Genomic DNA, 14,172 nt, shown 5'->3' with positions numbered 1-14,172 from the left:
CTCCTTCTTCTCCCTGAAGGAGAGTGCGAAATTCAGCAATTCCCACTTTTCCCACCTTCATTTCTGCTTCTCCACGTGCTGGGCAGGCAGGACTCCAGGAGACCAGCGGCTTTTGTGAGGTCCCCAGGACTCTGGGAAACACAGGCAGCTTTACATTAGGATTTACAACCAGTAGGTGAAGAACAACTCAAGAGGTGTTTTACTACTTGTGATGAGGGACTATCAAAGAAGCCACAGGGTACTTTGCCAACCGTTTGGCGTTGTTTCTTTAGTTCTCATTGGCAGCAGTCTTGGTTATTGCTCTATTTTTCTTTTGCCCCCCCACTCGCTTATCTTTCATCTTACAGCCTCCAACGTTGACTTAATTGCAATGCACTGTATGTTGGAAATTAATCCACACAAGTGCTGAAGAAATTTCAGCTGCTAAAAAAAAATAGAAAAAAGAGAAGAAAAAGGCAGCAGCTCAAGCTCCTGACACACACAGGCTAAGACACTACTCCAGCGCTTTATCACAACACTGGTTGTGCAAACAGAAAATTAAATCCTGGGCTTGAACTTCAGGGCTCCCAGTAATCCTGAGCCAAGGACGCTCAACTCAGTAGCACCTCTTTTCAATTCTGCCCTGCCAGCACAAGGTTGACCAACCCAATCAAGAAACTCCCCCTGTAAAAGACAAGGATGACCACAAACCTATGGGATGTATTCCTTTTTAACCCTAACCCAGATGCTTTTATATTCCCTCTGTCCAGGCAAGGCAAGTGCGCTGCCTTTGCCTCAAGTCAGCTCTGCAAGTCCCTTGAGCTACCAGTAAAGGCAAAAGGCTCTTTGGCATAGATTTTTGACATTTTTATTTTCTGGTTTGAAACAAGGCCAGAGGATGAACAGCTTTTCCTTCAGTAAATACGGGGCTTTAAAAACGCATCCCACCTTGCGATTAAGAGCAATGTCTTGGTCTCTTGACTCTTGATATGAAGAATGGAACCAGATAACCAGTCAAACCACACGGGGAAACGATACGCATTTACCATATTCTTGTGCTTTCAGCATTTCTCAAATACTGCCCAAATAAGAACTCAGGCTTGCACTGAGTGGCACGTGTACCATCTCTGTGAAAGACAAAGCGATTTGCTAGTTTAAGAAATGTTGGTGACTATCTACTGATGCTCATTTGCACGGTGTGCAAAGGGTCCCAGACCAGTGTGGTTGTGGTTTATAGCATCACAAATGTCAATAGAGATGGACTATCTGCCTGTGTAACTTAAACAAAAGTGAAGAGGGAGAGGTGGTGTAGGCTGTTGATCTATGCTGGAGGACTTAGAAGCAAATAAACCTCTATTAATCTTTTCTGGCTTGTATGTACAGATGTTTTACTTTTCGTAACACTATTTCAAGTTAGATCCAGATGTTGGAAATCAAGCTGCAACGCTCATTAAATATTTAAAAAAAAAAGGGCATTTATTCCATCTCTTCAGCATTCCAAGCAGTTCAGCCAAGCAGAGCATCCACCCTCTGCAAAGAGTGCAGATGGCATACTTGACCCTGGCAACAAAACACAGTTCAAGAAGCGGATCTCTTTGTAAATGGCTCCTCCTCGAGCCAAGACAGAGACTTCCAGACTAGTGTCTCTCTGAAACAGAAGGCACTGGTATATATAAAATGCACACACTTTCTGAGCATGACAATAACTACAAGTACTGGACTATGTATGCAGTTCTTTTTAGAACCAGACTTCTTTTCTTTCTTTTTTTTTTTCTATCCATTGAGAGCTACAAGGCATTTTGGATACCAAAGCTGAACTTTGAAAGTACTAACAATTTTTCTTTAATTTTTTTTTTTTGTAAATTCAATCTTTAGCAAGAATCCCTCCTGAAATTCCCTATTCATCTTTTCCATAGATTATACTGTTTGTAGTGACTGTTCAATTCTATATAGACTGCTATGTAAAAGACCAGTTAAGCCCAAGCAAATATTCACCTTCTTTTTTCAATCCCACCATTACTTTTGTGTTTACTCCTGTTTATTTTCTGTTTTGCAATGCCTTTTCTTGGCCTTACAACCATATTAACTTGCTACTACAATCCTTTCTATTACCAAATTGTTTAAAAGAAATGCCTATGTTTTTAAATAATAAAACATGAAAAAACCCAAAAGATAGAAAACTGCAGTTCAATGTAAATCATGATAGACCCTGCTAAAAAACCCTCGAATCTTATTCATGCCAGATAAAGCAACAAATCCTCATTTAACACACCAAATAATTCATCCTTAGCCAGAAAGACACTCAGTCCGACATTCAAACAGTCGTCTTTGTACGTACGGAGAAGCTGCCAAGTCTCCATACTTGAATGATCTCATAGACTCTGGAAAAAAAAGAAAAACAAAACATTTTACCACACTAGCTGAATGCACAGGGGCATAAAAGGATCGACTTGAAAGCATTTCAGTGGTTTGGGTCCTACAACAGATCTGTGGACAAGCTTTGGGAAAAATTATGACCACAAAGTCACAGAAAAATAAAAGACCTAAGCAAAACCTCCTTTAAGTTTTCTCACCTTCAGTAGTACTATCAATGAAGAATAACCACCCCTAAATATCCACTTCTGTTCTCTCCTGTACTCATATCAAGCATAGCTCGTACTTGTTTCACAAACAAGGACAAGGTACATAGCAAATTATAACCCCTGTTGGAGAAGTTAAAGTGTAAAGACAGTGATGTTTTTCTCTGAATCATCAGAAAAAGGTGATCAGTTTTTGTCTATGACCCCCTTCCCCTTTGGAGGCATTGCTTGCTTAGAAGAGAAAGGAGAACAGGGGGCAACACAGATACAAGAGGACATTGATCCGTGTGCTGCTACCTACGAGAAATATCTGTGTGCAACCCCGTTGGCTTCGGCTTAGTACTGAGCACAGATAGTTACTGAGCTCAGCTTGGTTCCCAGCTGTGTACACTGGACCTGATCCTCCACTTGGGTAAATTTCCGTAGTTCAATTAGGCTGTGAACGATGACAATTTTACCAGCTGGAGACTGACTACATTTGGGGTTTCTAAAAACACTGTGGTGCCTTTCATCCTGCGACTGAACATGTGAAAGCAACTTTGAAAGAGCACACAAGGTATGTCTTATCATGCTCAGATGAGACAAAGCCAAGCAGAAATCTCAGGTTTGTCTCTGGTTTTGCAAAAAGTGGCCAACCTATCAGCAACTGATAGGTTTGGATTTCTCCTTTGCCAGTTGCTAGGTCAGGATGGACTGAATTTCCAAATGTGCTTCATACTCAAACTCCCAGTTGACAAGAGAGACTCAAACAGTCCATTGTACCACTTAAAATTATGCCCCTCGAAGTGTTAAGCCAGGCATCGAATATGCAGAACCAAACTTAAAAAAAAACCTAAACAAAACAAACAGGCATAAGTCACTTGCTTCGCCTCATGTAGCGCATAAACTGCACAACATGGAAGAGTAACAGGGAATACTATGGAGAGATAATGTCAATTTTCTTGGAGTCTTACATACAGTTATCTACAGTTTAACTTAGCATTTCGCCATACTGTTTCACCGCTGCTTTTCATAAACAAGGGAAGTGATATTAGACGCAAAAATCAGCTCAGAAAGTGTCTCAGCATCCCTCAACTCCATCTCACCCTCTCTGTGCTGCTCCCATGCAGCGAAGCATCCAGCTTTTCACAAGATCCATCTGTGGGACCGAGACAGCACCGGCACTGCCACGTTCTGTGCGTTCGAACGTGTGGTGTATCGTCTCAGCTCCGTTCGTCTACGCGCCGGGACTAACCAGCGTAGCCGTGCGCGCACGGACCGAGCCGTGCCGGGCTATCACGCCCTGCTGCACACCTGCAGGTAGTTCACACTCGGCGTACAGCTCTGGAATCTCTCTCCCTGGTCCTCTCCGCATAAATCAAGCAGCAGGGAGGCTCAGAAACATGACGAATACGTTGGCTAGAAGATCTCCTGCTGTAAAGACACAGGGAGGAAGGGGGATACTAAACTAACCTTGCCTTGGATGGAAAAGCAGCTGGAATTTAATGTTCTTGGAAGCCAGCCCTGGCTGTGCAGACATGGATCTGCCAGGGAAGTCCCCAGCGGAGGTATTGCTCATTCTCCAAAACTAAAATGTCAAGAGAAAGCAGTGGAAATCATTAGGCACTCCGTTGAACATTTCTTGAACAATCTCAGGCAAGGGGAAAGGAAAAAAAACCCCAACAAAAAAGCGCCTCTTGACCACAAAACAAAACAGAAACAAATTCTCAGTGTTAATACAAAACAGAGGAGGGGATCATCAGGAATTTGAAGCAGGGTTTTGCTTAATTGTGTCAGTCTGAAATGATACATCAAGCCAGCCTTAAAAAAAAAAACTTCACAAGAAGGAAGATAGCAGAAAGCAGAAAAATATGAAAAGATCAAAAAACAGGATTGTGTTTAGCTTGGGTTTTCAGAGACTTCACCATCACAGCCCACCTTGTGCCACTGTTGTGCACTAGCTACACCATCTGCATGTGGCAAGTTGTGCTTGGTCACCATGAACTCCAAGTGGAAGAGAAATGGTGATTAAATGGAAGGCAGTGAAGAAAGCCTTCCTCTGGAGAAGAGCTAGCAGATCCCACAAAAGCCAAATCTCACTGGCACAAACTCCATTTGGAAGTTAGGCGCTACATTTCCTAGAGTTCAAATTAGAAAAAAAAAGGTCATTCTGCCATATGCTATGAAAGTGCAGCTCTAGAAAGTGTGTGACAGTTCTAATCTTACACCAAATTAGACACACACATGAACTGGCTATTATGGGAATAAGTTTCTGGAGTTCGTACTTCTTAGTCCTTCCAGGGTGAGGGAAGATTTTCTTCCAGATGTGCCTCTCCTCCAAACACTTCACTAGTGAGGTATCTTCTAAATTACTGACAGAAAGGCATCATCAGTTCTGAATTTTGACACCATGCTGTGGAAATACACACCATGGGAACCACCACCACCTTTCAGGAGAAGTGTAAATAACTAAGTCATGCCCATTGAAATAACTAAAAACCTGTTGGCCTCTTTTTGCAAAACCAGAGACAAACCTGTTAAGTGGCAGGTTAAACTGGGTAAGTTTTTTGTTTGATGGCAGAAAGATTTGTACACTCTTAATAAAATAAGGTGCTGTACTTTGAGTTGGGTAAACTGGTTGCTCAGTGTTGTCTAAACTGGTTGCCTACTGTTGGCCGATCCAACAGGTGCCAGAAAGGATTTCTCTTTCTGTACGATCTGTAAAGCATTTGACGACGCCTTTCGGATAAAAGCTGTTTTGAGAGGGGAAAAAAATCATTTAAAAAAATCGCTATTGTACTCAACTGAAGTGTTAAATGGCCAAGAATCAACTAAGAAAGTGCTCCACATCAGCTAAACTTGATTTATTTTTTTTCAGTTAGGATTAGTAACATTTCTTACGATGCTGGAAAGACAAGTCACAACATTTTCCGGACTGGTCCTACTGAGGACTGCTACATGTTGATGAAGCATTTAGTTTCATGGCAACAGAAAAATGGACTTTATCCTACTCCCTGAATGCCTGGAGAGCTTCTGCCTAAAGAGCTGCTACAGGGCAGATGGAAAGGGCATGTTTTGAAGCAGGCTAGAAGAGTGCCTCTGCCCAACGCTCTGCTGAAAAGCTCATGAAGCCAGGGCACAAGAGAACCAGAAGTGTGAGGTACGAGAGAGGATTTCCCAAATTTGTTTAAACACATGTATCAATGGACACGTTCCAGCAGAAAAGATGGATACTGCTTTTTAAAAAAATATAATAAAAAAAAAATCAACAAAATGAGAAACAGCCTTTGTGCATTGGGATGAGACACCTCTTCCCAGAACAGGCTTCCAAGCAGAAACAAACCACGTTTATTCCAATATCTAGCAGCGTATATTGGATTTAAATTGACAGAATTAACAAAAAAGTAAAAAAAGTTTTATCCTCCCACAAGCTGACTGGTATAGTAATTTTCATCTAAAGCAGCAGATCACCAAGACAAACATATTCACAGGGATTTCCTGTCAAAAGTCACTCTAATACAAACATATTTTTACTGGGAGAAAATAAAGCTTGCTAGTGACATCAGCAGAACACTATTTCCATTTAAAATGAAGAGCGTGGCAACTTCAGTTTTAATGGAAATTAAAGTGTGCTGGCACAGTCAACTAACTGCAAAGCCACGTGAGGGTATTCTTTAATTTCTAATTTAAAAAAAAAAAAATAAATCTGAATGGGACATACTGTCAGTACTTTTACAGATCCAATCCCACTTTCCATGTGTGCTAATGGAACCCTTACAGTTCTCAATTCACATGACTTAAATTTGTGTTACCACAAAGAATGTGTTACGACTTCAAATCATTAGCCTGACCCTTTAGAGAAAATTAAAATAACTTTTTTCCATAGCTTGTAATTATTTATGTACAGAATATCTGTTTATCCATTGCTCTGATTAATCTTCTAATACTAACAAAGGAACCAGAGTCCATCTTTGGAGAAGCTGCATCAGTTAAATTTGCATTTTCAGAGTAGTTGAGACCCCCACAATTTGAATTAAGATAAACAGAGGCTTACAGGTATTTGAAACCTCAAATTCTTTGCTGTTCAGACATCGTAACTTAAAAATTTTCATGTTACAAACTTGAATGTTGATAGAAGGCACAACCTAAGGAAATTCTGGGTTCCTCTGTGAGCTCCCAGAAAGCGGCAGACTTCAGCAAGGCTCACGCCATTCTAACCAGGCATATTTGCCCCTTCAGTACAATTGGACTCAAATTACTTACAAACTACATCTAACACAATGTTTTAAAAAGTACCTTTAGAGTATGACATTTCCTTCAATATTTCACAGTTTCTGGGACTCTTCATAAGAGACCGCAGCATGGAAGACACTGCCTACATCGCTCGTGGTATTGCAGACATCCAAGTAGTAGTATAGTTTCTTTCATCATCTGATTAAACCTCACCAAAAAAAAAAAACAGTCAGGGGCTTGCTCCCCACTGTTCCTTTGAGAAGCTGCAACAGAAGCTTTTCTTCCTTGATGGTGTGAAACTTACCTTTTACTTACAACCAGTTTACAGACATGGGTTCATGTGACAATCTTCTCGTATTTTAGATGTTTCTTTTCCATTTCTCGTGTTCCAGGATACGGGTTAAGAGCCTCTTCAAGTTTCACAATGTGGGAATAATACATTTTCGAAATACTAAAGTGAATTAGGAAGTAGATCTAAACCAGTAACTTAACCTTAAAATATGGAGTGCTGGGTGCCTAAATAGCTCTTTAAAAACGAACCATGAGAAATTAAAATTCATCTAGTTACCAACATTCAAAACAGCACTGACTTAATCCAATTTGTTATTTCCTTGCCAGAAGCATATTTTCATTCTAATCTAACTGCCTATTACAGTTTCATTGCACATCCTTGACATTGAAAGAACAAACGCTGGGTTGATATCATCGGAGCATGCAAAGCCATTATCTAACCAGAAATGACAGGCAGAACTATCTGTTAAACAACTCATGCTCAACTGGAGGACTCGATGAGCTCAAGGTGAACTAGTCTGATGCATCACAAAAGGCTCCTTCGGAAGCTCTTCATACATGCACAGCAGGAGGAAAAAACAACCCACTGTATTTGGTCCTTTGCATTTAGCACTGGAAAAAGCACAAGGATCAAAAGGCAACACAAAAAACTGAGTTACAGAAAATAATAAATGCATAAGGCTTGCAGGACTTGTTACCTCCTTTTACTCCTGAAAAGGACCATAATACAGTGGTGAATTAAGAGGGTTGTGTCTTTTCCTTTTTATACTTGGACCTAATCAATCATTTTTTTTTCTTACCTTTTCAATCTGAAGAAGTTATTTTACTCATATTTTCCCTGGCCACATTTACGCAAAGAAAATAGCAAGAGGACCAATGGCTTACCCCTTCTGAGACTGGCAGAAGACTTAACAGGAACAGTTGGCTATCTCACAGTCATCCAAATGCATTATTAATCTTAAGTAAATCACTTTTTGGGACCGTTACCTGATGTGCTCTTGGAAAGTCTTCAGCTCAGTAAGCTTTGTCTAGAGACTATTTTCTTATAGTGGTTTTGATATTATAAGCTGCTTTGAGTGATAAAGATTGTTCAGTCTGTATGGAGTCCCACTGAAATCCCCAGGGTTCCACTTCCATATGTACCCAACTACAGCCCTGGCAGTACCAGGATTTAAATGATTTAGCTTGCCCAATATTTTTCTTGGTCTGACTGTCTGAGATACACGGCCAGGCCACCGATGGGCTTTACCTCCACACATCATCAGTGTCAAAAACTATGGTTTAAATCAGGATAATGGATATACTTTTGCCAGAAACACTGTAGCAGATGTGCCCTGACAAGTTATTGCGTGATTATTCTATGCATTTATGACCCACTGGAAAGTGCACTGGGTATAATCTCAGCAGAGGTGGCTTAATGTTCAGCCTGGCACTATCACTGTTGCACACTGAACACACCACTTACTACTTCTCTGCTGTGCCTCAGTTTCTCCATCTGTAGCACAAAGACAGTATGATACCAGTTTCCTCCGTAAGGCACTCTGAGATTGACTGATGAATTCCATGGTAAGAGCAGATGTATTAACGGCTCGTCGAGATTAAGAACTGGGCAGTAAGGCATCACCATGCTCTTGAGGAACAGCTTCCCCTGGAATCTTATAACCATCACGTTACTTAATTTGACAGCTCTCAGTCAGCCAAACGTGACTGGAAGAACAGCAGCACAAGGAATATGATTTGAGTAAGATGTTGTTTAGTAAATATTTATTAGATTCTATAGTAGCAAGCATGATATGTCTCTGTATAATGGCTAGCAGATATTCTCAGATAACCAAACAGCTAATACATTTATCCTGAAATAGTTTCCTTATTCCAACACCTCACAAAGTACATGCAAAGCTGTGCGCAATAGCCTTATGCGTAGACATTACATGAAGCATTTTGACTCCTATAAACATGTAATAATATACAGATGTCTCTGACAAGATGTAAATCAAGATTTAACACTAAGCCTGGGGCTGCTCTTTATCATCTCACACGTACAGCTTCAACCCATTTTTGAAAAACATTCTTTCTAGAATGGGGACTGAAAACACCACATCCCCCTTCCCTCTGTCCACTCCCCAAACGCACTTTGGGATTTATTAAAAAGTAAGCTTCAGACAAAGAGCTTCACGTACAGCCTTGCTTCCAGCTGACAGTGACAAAACTCTCCTACAGCTTTGGTGGTGTACAGCACTGCAGGCAAGAGACACCAGGAATGGATTCCAATTTCTCTATAGCTGTAGTATTCAGAGACTACTAGAAGCAAGGCTCTAGGTTAGATTAAAACTGAGCAAGTATATGAAGAACATGATCCTTATTTTCTATCTGGCACTTTTCTAATGATTGTCAGCGAGGTTCAGTACAAAAGAATGCCAGATGTGCTGTTGAACATGGTCTCTCCAAGCCATTATGCCCGATATATTTCAGGGCAGGCCACATGATGGCTATGAAGTATCTCAATACATGGGACTCCTCGCAAACGTGAGAAGACTGGATCCTTTCTAGGAGGACCAAGATGAATCTTGAGCCATTCAGTTGCTATCCAGTCTTTAAGAGATTCATTCTGCAATGGCAGGTGGGGCTGTTGAGAGCTCCCATGTAATCTTGTGCTGTCAAGCAAAGGCTTCTGGGTCAAAATGAGATTAGAAATGGTGTTGGTATGCGTTACTTTCTAAATTACTATCTAATCTTACCTGAGAAGTCCCTACAGCTTGCAACTGTGCTGATTGTGGGCCTGTTCGGTAAAGCAGATTACTGAAGTAGTCAGTATTAACAAGTAAGCTTCTGAAGAAGGGTTATTTTAAACATACTTTTCAACATAGATATCAAATATTTTTATTATCAGAAGTGGTTTAATTTTCATTAACATATATTTTGACGGAGTAAATCAAGGAAAATAAGAGCTTAGCAGAAACATTTTCATTATTACAGCCATCATCATATTGGATGAAATTAGAAAAAAATGAAACTATAAATCTCTCAATACATAAGTCAGTCATTAAGTGTCAGAAGCTACCTACCTCACTAAAAGTTCACTCCTCATCTGCATGCTGTAGGTTTACTCTTTCCTCTGAAGCCTCTGATGCAGGTATCAGAGACAAGGTTTCAGAACAAAAGCAGCACTGATGTGACATTATAGATTTCATACTGGTGAGGAACTGATTACTGAGGTGAGAGCAACTCGGGTTTAGGAACTGCTTATACACAGTATTTTGGATATGCAGTGCAAGTCAAAAGTTCATAAAATGCTTGCTAACACCAAATATCTCCAAATCAAGAAATGTAAGAGATTGTAATTATTCCATTTAGACTGTCTGGATTTGACTAAACTTAGATACATGTTTATACTCATTAAGAGTGTACTGCTGTCTCGGCACGGGGAACTCAGAATTTGCATATGCTTTTCCCAGTGCTGTCATCTAACGCTACTGAGCTATTCACAATACCATAAATTTTTCTCTAAGCCACTGCTTTGGGATTGCTCCTGTATGAGGCAACGGCTCCCTCTTCTCGTGCTCGCTCACTGTATTTCCATATATCTTTGCCTACAGAATGAGCTGCTTTCTGTATTCCAGACAGTTGTTCTAAATCATTAAAGAAATTCTGCACAGTCAGGTAGTGAGCAACACAAGCAACAGTTTACCCTTGGCTGTAACGTGCATTTTCAACAAGCAATGAATTACTTAAAAGTTTAGCTATATTATTTGACCTTGAAACAGTTCAGCTTTTTACACCTTTTCCATAATGGAAGTGAAACATTTTCCTACCTAAAAAGAAAATGAAAGATCTATTAGCACTTTGCTGCTAGCTGTATTCTTGTACGAGGTCTCTCTTTAGCTTAAAAAATGGCTCGGACTAATTTTGTATTTTGCTACACACAAAAAAGCCCCACTTTTTCAATATGAAAAACAACTTTCATTTTTCCCTTTGCAGATCTCCTTTGAGCAGACCCTTTTGAATGTTTCAGAGTAAAAATTGCAACATCTTATACGCTGGAACTTCTAAAGATATTTAGTGAAGGACTAGTTTTGCACAGCAGCAACTAACAGTCTCTTGCACCAGTTCAGGGAGACAAGCAGAAGGTTTTACTTCGGATCTGCATAAATTGAACTAAAAATGGAGAACTGAAAGAGGGAAATACCAGTGCAAAGATAAATATTACCTATGTAAGGATGTACATTTCAGTAATAATGCTCAATTTAAGTGAAAACTAATAAATAATGCTCACTGTAAGTGAAAACGAAAAAATATTACTTACAAGTTAGAAGCATGGTTTCAGTCTTCTGTATGCAATTTATTTGCTGCTATAAAAACATGTCTCCCCACTGTTCAATCAAGGCATACCATTCCTGCCAAAACGATAGCATCTGCTTACATCTGGATATCATCCGCTTACGTTTTTGTTACTCAACGTTTTCACTTGCAAAAAAGTAAGCTTAATACAAAACAGGAAAAAAAAATCATCATCTCTTTTCAGCTTGCTAAGTTCATGCAGCTGTGGTTTGGTTTCTCTGTTTCTCCAAAAGATGTGAAGCTCCCTCTCCCCCCACTGTGGTTCCTTCACATACAAAAAAACCCCAAACCAAACCAAGGATGAAGTTACAAAACCAAGGCAGTAGGTCATACTTCTTACAATTTCAAAAGGAACATTCAGCTGATGGACTCACTAGCCCATGCACCTGGTGAAAGATAGCTAGTAGTACACCCACAATGAAAACCATTCCAGTTGGGAAGCAACGAAGAGATCAGGTGTCTTTCCCCCACCTGCCTTCTCACCACAGACCAGAGGCCCTCTCCTGAAAGCAGCAGTCCAAGTGACAGGAATGTAACAAAAGAGGCCAAAGGAGTCCTTGACATGTTCCTTGGTTTGGAGAAAAAAAAACAAACCACAAAACAAAGAAAACAACCAACTTCAAAGAACTGACTCCAGCCATTTCTAACACACTGCAGAAAGATGCTATAGCCCTGAAGTACTTAAAGGCCAGAAAGTATATGAAAGATGGAAGTCACAGATAAATGATGGAGCTAACACAGGAGAGCACCAGGCTCAGAATCACTAGCATTGTTGCAGGGGTGCCTTTGAAGCAGGGGAGAAAAAGTCTTTTCCGAGAAGAGACATCTGAACCCAGAATCACTTCGCTCTGTGCCTCTCAACAGGCAGCCTCAGGCTCCTGCCTGAGAGCATGGAGTCGGCATTTCAGTTAATAAAGCAGCTCATCAGCAAATCTGTTTGCCAGAAACTGATGAGTAACAAAAAGAGCTTTGAAAAGGAACAAAAAAAGGAAAATAGAAATCATCAGCTAATTAATTCTGTGTTTCTTTTTACACTAATTTAGCACAAAGCATTTTCTCAAACTCAGTAATCTGGAAATAAGAAAAAGGGAGGGTACAAAAATCTACTTCATTCCTTCTATCTTTGTAAATACATTTGAAATTAATTGTTCCATTAAGGAGGGGGAAAAAAAAAAAAGGAGCCCAAGGCTCACAATCTGACAAGCTTTCCCAACCTGATCCCACAGCATTTCCCACGGAGGGCTGTATGACCTTGTTCTGTAAGGCTTAACACAACTAATAAGGCACAGAAAGTAGCGAAGTGACACCAAACAAAAAGCTAATGCAGTACAAGGCTTTGCGTGCTATTCATTCATTCGTCATTTTTAGTTTCTTTTCCATGTAGTTGCTCCTTAACTGAAGAACCAATTTGCCTGACAACTAATTTATCACACCTGTAAGTATAGAGACAACAGAAAAAAATCTCAAACTACCACAGACAGAAAAACTTACCATCTAACAGAACCATCTCTAAATCCAACCAAGTATCATCAATGAACCGCATTTTCCTGTTAGTTTTTTGATGTCTTTTGTACTCACAAGGGTGTATTTACAAGCTACATTTCAGAGGTTCATTGAACAGAGCTACAAAAATTCCAGCTGATCTCAGCATCATTCTGAAAGACAGTCAAATTCCATGTTGCAAATCTTGGCTGTAGGATCAACGTAGTTTTTTAATGAGAAATTAAAACTTCACACACAGGCCATCTTTTAAATCATTTATTTCAAAAGGAAAGATTTTGAAACCTGTACTTAAATTCATTTAAACTAGCTTATGCAAACACACAGTTTTCACACACACACACAGAATAAAGTATTAAAAAAGGTGAAGGAAAAAAGGCTAGAAGACAGCCAAACTGCACATCACTCCATGAGATCATAGTGCAACCCCTCTATCCCTATAACGCCTCACGCCAGCAAGGAATATTTAAAATGGCATGTGTTTACTGCATGACAACATAGATCCTCCCTTCCAGCGATGGTTGGTCCTTACAGGATTATTACAAAACATGTGTGATTTCCTGGTGCTTTTCACACTTCAGTACAGTAGTATTTGAACAGATCTGTTCCTGAACACAAGGAGCTAGAAGTGCCTGTAAACAAGGCACCCTATAACCCTTTACTTGAACATGTAGTTAATCAATTTACACACTGCTTTTTTCTTTTTTTTTTTTTTTTTTTTTTCCTCCTGTGAACAGCTTTGGAATGGTAAGAAACACCTTCAGGAAACACATGTGAAGGCCAGAACCTACCCCAAAATAGAGAGAAATAATATGCTAACCAAACACACAAAGGAAACAGAATATTTACGACACTTTAGTCACTCAAGAGCAAGACCAGGCTATCAGCCAAAACCATGCCATGATCTGCAGAAACTTGCATTTCATTACACCTTTTTTCTTAGCAACATAACTTCAAGAAAACTTGTCAGCTCTGTTCTGCACCAGGCATGGCTAAAGTAATTTGTCTTTTCTCCTTTGACTTAACCCTTCTATCGTCTTTGAAGATTCTCAGAAAATGTAAGATAAATTTTCAAATTATCCTTTCCATTCCAACATTTGAATTAATAAACACTATAATAAAACTGCTGTATTTTTATGAGGATGTGTTGGAGGAAAACAAATATTGCTTAAGAACAACACATTCATTCTTTCACTTCCCCTTTCAAAGCTTATAAAGTCTTGCTACTAAAACAATCTCTAGCAGTTGTTTCAGTGAAGGACAGTACTCTCTA

Source organism: Tauraco erythrolophus, chromosome 10, assembly GCF_009769465.1.
Source record: "Tauraco erythrolophus isolate bTauEry1 chromosome 10, bTauEry1.pri, whole genome shotgun sequence".
NCBI classification, from domain to species: domain Eukaryota; kingdom Metazoa; phylum Chordata; class Aves; order Musophagiformes; family Musophagidae; genus Tauraco; species Tauraco erythrolophus.
Note: the sequence above shows the minus strand (reverse complement) of the source record.